Genomic DNA, 6,758 nt, shown 5'->3' with positions numbered 1-6,758 from the left:
ACAATCACAGGACATTTGCCATTGTATTATATTTGGTCTGGACACAACTGCCCAAAAAGGGACTGTCCCTCGCAAGGTGGGGCAGGTGGTAACCCTACTTATGTCTGCTTTACAGCACCTTAAGCACCCTATATCCGACTGCCACTATGTGAATGTGTAAGGTATATATTCCCGATAATGCACGTGGGAAGACGTGCATCACGGTCAGGTGTTTAATCCTGGGTCGTAGGTTCTACTAGACCGGCTGGAGGCTGAGCAGTCTTGTGGAAAACTACTGCTCATACAACTTGTGTCCAGATGTATACAGGACTGGACATCATGTTGTGACACCAAGTCTAACGTTTAGAACAGATACATATCCCATGAGGGATATCCAAAAATTGTGGGGACCGATGACCTTCTTTGCTTTACGGCTGTAAGGTAGGGTATACATACAAGGGACACATAGTTTGCAATCCTGAGACTGCCTAGGATGAGACTGCCTACTAGATATGGGTAGAGGTCACTATGTGCAAATATGGCTGCGCCTGTCTAGCAGCCCGAGTATGGCTGGTTTTGGTGGACGTTCAGTAAGGGGGGGGGGTGCTGTGAAGGGGATGATGGGTATTCAGTTATGTATCCAGGTGTGTTGGGGTTGGATGGCTCAGTTCAGGCCAAACCATTATGTGGGTATGTGCCGGTATCATTTCTGTACAAGTGTATTGCACATTTTAATGTTCACATGTTTGTGGGATTGTATTGTAAATGTGTATATTTGTTCTTTGGTTATCTTCCTGATTCACCCACCACTCCCTCGTGGACTTCCAGTCCATCTATTGTGCATCCAACCCAGTCTCCCCTTGGCGAATTATTACATTACCCGTCACCCCCCACCCCCATATTACACAGACAACATTCATCCCTTCTCTAGTTGATGGCCCATGGCAGAGTCAACAGAACACCTTGTGTACACTACATATCTCTGGGACCAATATGGTTGTGAGGTCTACACTAACATTTCAGATCATCCACATGCTGTACTTCACGCACATAGGCACACGCAAATACTTATCTTTCATGACATGGTAGGTAGACCCGGGTAATACCTGTTCATCTGTGGGCCATCTTGACAAGGATGACTTGGACCATGAATGGGCAGATATTGGGCGAATGCTCTGACCGTTGGTAGGGTGGCCACCTTTTCATATGACCTGGATGAGACATTTTCGTGGCTCACATCTGAGTTTACAGGCCAACACATACCCACAGTCATTACAAAGGATAGTACTTTAGTTTTATGCCTACACATAAGCTTTTATTGTTGTAGCAGTGTAGCTGCTTATTCTGTTTCATTTACTTGCTTATTCTGTTTCTTGTAACATATAGGTATTTTATATACGGACATACGTACTGTATGGGACTATTACATAACATATGGGACATAATTATGTCCTACTATCGCAGGACATGTCACATTTATTATGGTTTTGGTATGGACACACCTGCCTAGAGGGGGACTGTCCCTCACATGTAGGACAGGTGGTAACCCAAACCATTGGGCTAGGCTTGGCAATTGGTGGCACGCTAACACGATGCTTTTTGCTTCCACTTGGTATAACTAGCGACACTACAATGGAATATGGGCACGGGGTTTTAAATATCTTTGTTCGAGGGATGGGGACTCATTATTCAGCTACGTGCCTTTGTGTTTACTTCTTATTGGGTGTTCGCAATGATGTCTTGTATGCTTTGCATACATTTCAGTATCCACTGACACTGACAGGAGAGATTACTATTAGAGGCAGGCTGTACTAGTCAGCATTTTAGGTTGCGCATATGCAGCCGACATGTTCATGCCTCTGTGCAGTTCTTGGACATGCCCCCTGCACTCGTACAGGTTTCTTATGCACGTGGCCATTACGGCAGTGTGCCTTCATTAATATGCATGTGGCGCTGCTGCGCCATCTCCACGCCGCACGGTTGGTGCAAGGCTAACGCCGTCCTTGCGCCGAGCTTCATAAATCCCAGGTTATGTTGTCACTACTTGCCCACAGTCTACATTTGTTTTTAGCAGAGAGTCTAGTAGTAAACTAAAGACAAAAGAAATTTTGTTTGAAAGTTTCAAATTCTCTAACAATGACAACATTTCCCTGGGTAACTGCTTTATAATCTGGTAGCAGATTAGACTTTTTCAGCAATTTAGTTTGAACTTTTATTGTGTTTAACATGTATGCCTCAGCTAATAGTAAGTGCTCAAATCAACATTAAAGAAATGATTGATCGAAAAAATTGAATACTCATATAAGACAGAAAAACAAAAAGTATGAAAAACAGCATTTGTTTGCCTACCTGGAGCCCCCACACCCCTGATAAATTTATATCTATCTGTCTATCTATCATCTATCTATCTATCTATCTATCTATCTATCTATCTATCTATCTATCTATCTATCTATCTATCTATCTATCTATTTCTCTATCGATCTATCTATCTATCGATCTATCTTTCTATCTATCGATCTATCTTTCTATCTATCTATCTATCTATCTATCTATCTATCTATCTATCTATCTATCTATCGATCTATCTTTCTATCTATCTATCTGTCTATGTATATTGATATACCTAAAATGACTGAAACAACATAATAACAGTAAAAAGACTGGTGGAGAAAGACTGAAAAGTAATAAGACTGACACTGAAAAAGGCTGAAACACAAAATAGTGACAAAATTAAACTTATACTAGGGAGGGTTTTATGCCCTTTCCCCAATGCTGTGTGACCTCAAAGTTGGTATTTATGATTAGCAGTGCACGGTGTGTGGGGTGCAGGGGGTTTGCCCTGCTCCAAAAACATTGAAAAATGTGTTTTGTTGTTGTCAGATTTTTCATTGGTTTTCTATGTGTTTGAATTTTGTCAGAAAGTTTTTGCAGGCAGGGAGCTCCCCTCCAGCCCCCATGCACCCCCTATCCCTGCTAATTATGTATACTAACTCAGAGGTCACACAGCAGTGAAGAAAGGGCATAAACCCCTCCCTAGTATAAGTTCAATTTTGTCAGTGTTTTTGTGTTTCAGCCTTTTTCTGTCAGTCTTTTTACTGTCTCATCTTTTTGTTTCAGTCATTTTAGGTACATCCACCAATTCTGAGATTGCACTACACTGAGGAAAGAGCAAATTCAATGTATTTAATTAAGAGGTTCATAGGAGGTTACTAGGCTAATGGCTGTACAGCCCTTACAAGCCTAGCTATACTTTTCCAACGTTGCCCCAATTGTCGGTGGTTAGGTTCATGGAGGTAATGGTCTATGGTAGTTTATACTGACTTCCTCTGTCCAGGAGGTACATGGGCACCAACTGGAGAGTGATTTGTGGTCACCTATCCATTGATCTAGGTTGTATTTGAAGAAGGTCAGGTAGGGGCTCTGTTTCATGTGAATTGGAAGCTTGTTCTAAAGAAGTGGCAGTCTCTATGAGATGTATCTATCTCTCCAGCATGATCTGTTCTTGTCAGAGGCTAGGTCAAGATCCGTAGAGTGAGTCACCCCTCCTGCAGTTTGATTTACAAATATGTAGCATTTTCATCAGGGCCAGGTCAGAAACTGCTGTGTAAGCCAGGCACAGGTCACCCCTTAGCAACCTGTAGGAGACAGAATATAGTGACAGGGCTTTCTGTCTTTCTGTGTAAGACTTGTTATGTGTACTCTGTAATTTTTTGGTGAGAAACCTCTGTGGTCTCTCCAGTTGTTGCAGGTGTCTGGTGAGGTACATGCAAAAGGGAATACTATACTCAGTTACTGGTCTGATGAGGGCTGAGTATAATGGAATTATAACATCCTTAGATCTAGATGCGATGCCTTTAGTTATAAGATGTGCCACATAGAAGGATTTCCTTACTGCTGTGGATACATGGTGGTCAAAGTTCAAATTCCTATCAACCTGAGTACCCAGATCAGGTACCACTGGGTCTACACTTAGGGGGGTGCTGTCTATAATGTAATTATTAGGGATGTCAGTTTTCCAAGAGGGAATACAAATGCATTGTCTTGCATTTAGCTTTAATCTGTGGCTTTGCACCAATCATTTGTCTGTGTTAACCCTGTCTGCAGTATATTTACAACATTGGGGGACTCAATGATTGCTCCCAATTTGCAATTGTCAGCAAATGTGGTCAGCCACAGGCCATTCGAGTTTGCCTGGACTTCTGAGAAATAAATTCCTGGACTTCTGAGAAATAAATTCTGAATAGTAAGGGGTCCAGCACAGAACTCTGTGGTATGCCACTAGTGACTAGTCTTTTGCTAGAAGTGAAGTTACCCACTTTGTCAATATGTGTCCTGTTGGTGAGCCAGTTGGCTGCCATCTGGTAGTGTAGGGGTTATTTTCCAAGTGGGAGAGTTTCTCTATAATACCTGAATGGGAGATTGTGTCAGATGCCTTGGGTAGGTCAAGAAAGGCAGTATGCACAGTCTTTCCCTCATCAGGGCCTTGGACTTTCTTGAAGAAGTCAACCATGTTTAACAGGCATGATCTACCTTTAATGAAGCTGAACTGGGCTGGGTCCACAGTTTGGAGATTACCTATGTCCTTGTTAATAAGATCCATAATGATTCTTTCCATGGCCTTACAGATGAGGCTAGTCAAGCTTATGGGCCTATAATTTCCATGGTTGGTTGATGGTCCCCCTTTGTGCAGAGAGATTACTGTTGCTGTCTTCCATTCTGCAAGCAAATAGCCAGTTCTCACACTGTGGTTAAACAGGAATCCAATGGGTCTGCTAGATCATGTTTTAAGTTGTTTAAAAGGCAACCTGAGATGCTTTTAATGTATTTATTGTAATATAATGGTATACCTCTAGTTAGTTTGCTTAGGGTGGATTTCATTATATATATATATATATATATATATATATATATATATATATATATATATATATATATAGGTTGTATGTGTGTGTGTGTGTGTGTGTGTGTGTGTGTGTATTGGGGGAGTATATGACAATTACTTCTTAGTCTACAATGTATCAGCCAGCTTGTTTGCACACACACACACACACACACACACACACACACACACACACACGCACGCACGCACGCACGCACGCACGCACACACACACACACACACACACACACACACACACACAAAAAAATAAATAGATAAATATATATATATATTATCACTGGCACCAGGAACTACTATTCAAGAATGGATTCAAGTATCACAAGGGCTACTTGTGTGGAATTCTTTTTGACATCCAGTGACTGATCGTCTGTCTTACAAAGAGGAGTTTATATGCACGCGAGACAAATAGCTACAAAATGCATGTTAGAGGCGGAAGAATTTTGATGTTTGCTGGTTGACAGTCTTTGTGTGCACCTCCACCTACAGTTAACTGAAACAAACATTCCTAAATGCTGTGACTGCCTAGAACTTGTCTTGGACAACTTCCATTCTGTATCTAGAACTAAATGGGAAACAAAAGGTTTGTCTCATCCATTTAAATGGTCTTTCTAAAAGTACCATACTGAGATTGTCTGACAGGGTGGTGCGACAATTCAGAGGTTCACCTACAGACAGACTACAGGTTGTAAACAAAAGAGGGAGCTATTATGTTGAAAGGACAAGTCAGCCCAAAAGAAATATAAACTAACAGAGAAAGGGAACAGTATAAAATGTATGTGAAAATATGTAATAAAATAAATAAAATTACTCTTTAGAGAATAATGTTTGTTCTTCTTGTCTTGTAAGAATGTGTTCAGCTATAGATACATTGGTTATATGGTTCTTACAAGGCTTTCTTTAAAGTCTCTTTGTAAATAGTTGCACTTAATGGATCATTCCTTTTACCGTCCATGAATTATATGAGACTGAAACAATAGTTGCTCCACCAGAATCTTAACTCTGTGATGACATACTATAGCAATAACCCACACCTGGGTGTGGGTAATGCTAAATTTACCCACGGTTGGCGTGGTTTGGTCCCGAGGCGGCCGAGGACCAAACAAAGCCAACCGTGGGTAATTAGCATTACCCACACCCAGGTGTGGGTTTTTGCTATTATACCATGACATTATTTAAGAAAAGAAACTATTACTTTTCTTAAATAATGGCATAGTATAATGCCTGTTTACTGCCCTTCCGCAGATGTCTGGCATCCGCGGCAGTTCTGATGTACTGCGCCTGCGCAGTACATCAGAGCTGTGAGCAAAAGCAATGGAGAAAGCAAGATCTCCGTTGCTTTTTAGTCTCGCTATGTTAAATGAGTTTAACATAGCGAGACAGTTTAAAATAAGCAACGGACATCTCCGTTGCTTATTTTAAACTGTCTCGCTATGTTAAACTCATTTAACATAGCGAGACATAAAAAGCAACAGAGATCTTGCTTTCTCGTTGCTTTTAAAACATTGTCTCGCTATGTTAAATGGGTTTAACATAGCGAGACAGCTTTAAAATAAGCAACGGAGATCTCCGTTGCTTATTTTAAAGCTGTCTCGCTATGTTAAACCCATTTAACATAGCGAGACAGTGTTTAAAAAGCGAAGTTATACTAATGGAAAAAGTCCGGGCGACCGGACCTTTTTCCATTAGTATAACTCGATTTACAACGGGCACGCTGGCCAATCAGCGTGCACGTTTTGGGGGGGTCATGGTATAATATAGCAATAACCCACGCCTGGGTGTGGGTAATGCTGGATTTACCCACGGTTGGTGTGGTTTGTTCACGAGGGTGAAGCCCGAGTGGCCAAACAAAGACAACCATGGGTAAATCCAGCATTATC

The sequence above is a fragment of the Protopterus annectens genome, chromosome 10.part0 (assembly GCF_019279795.1).
Source record: "Protopterus annectens isolate FY-2018-M chromosome 10.part0, PAN1.0, whole genome shotgun sequence".
Lineage (NCBI taxonomy): Eukaryota > Metazoa > Chordata > Ceratodontiformes > Protopteridae > Protopterus > Protopterus annectens.
Note: the sequence above shows the minus strand (reverse complement) of the source record.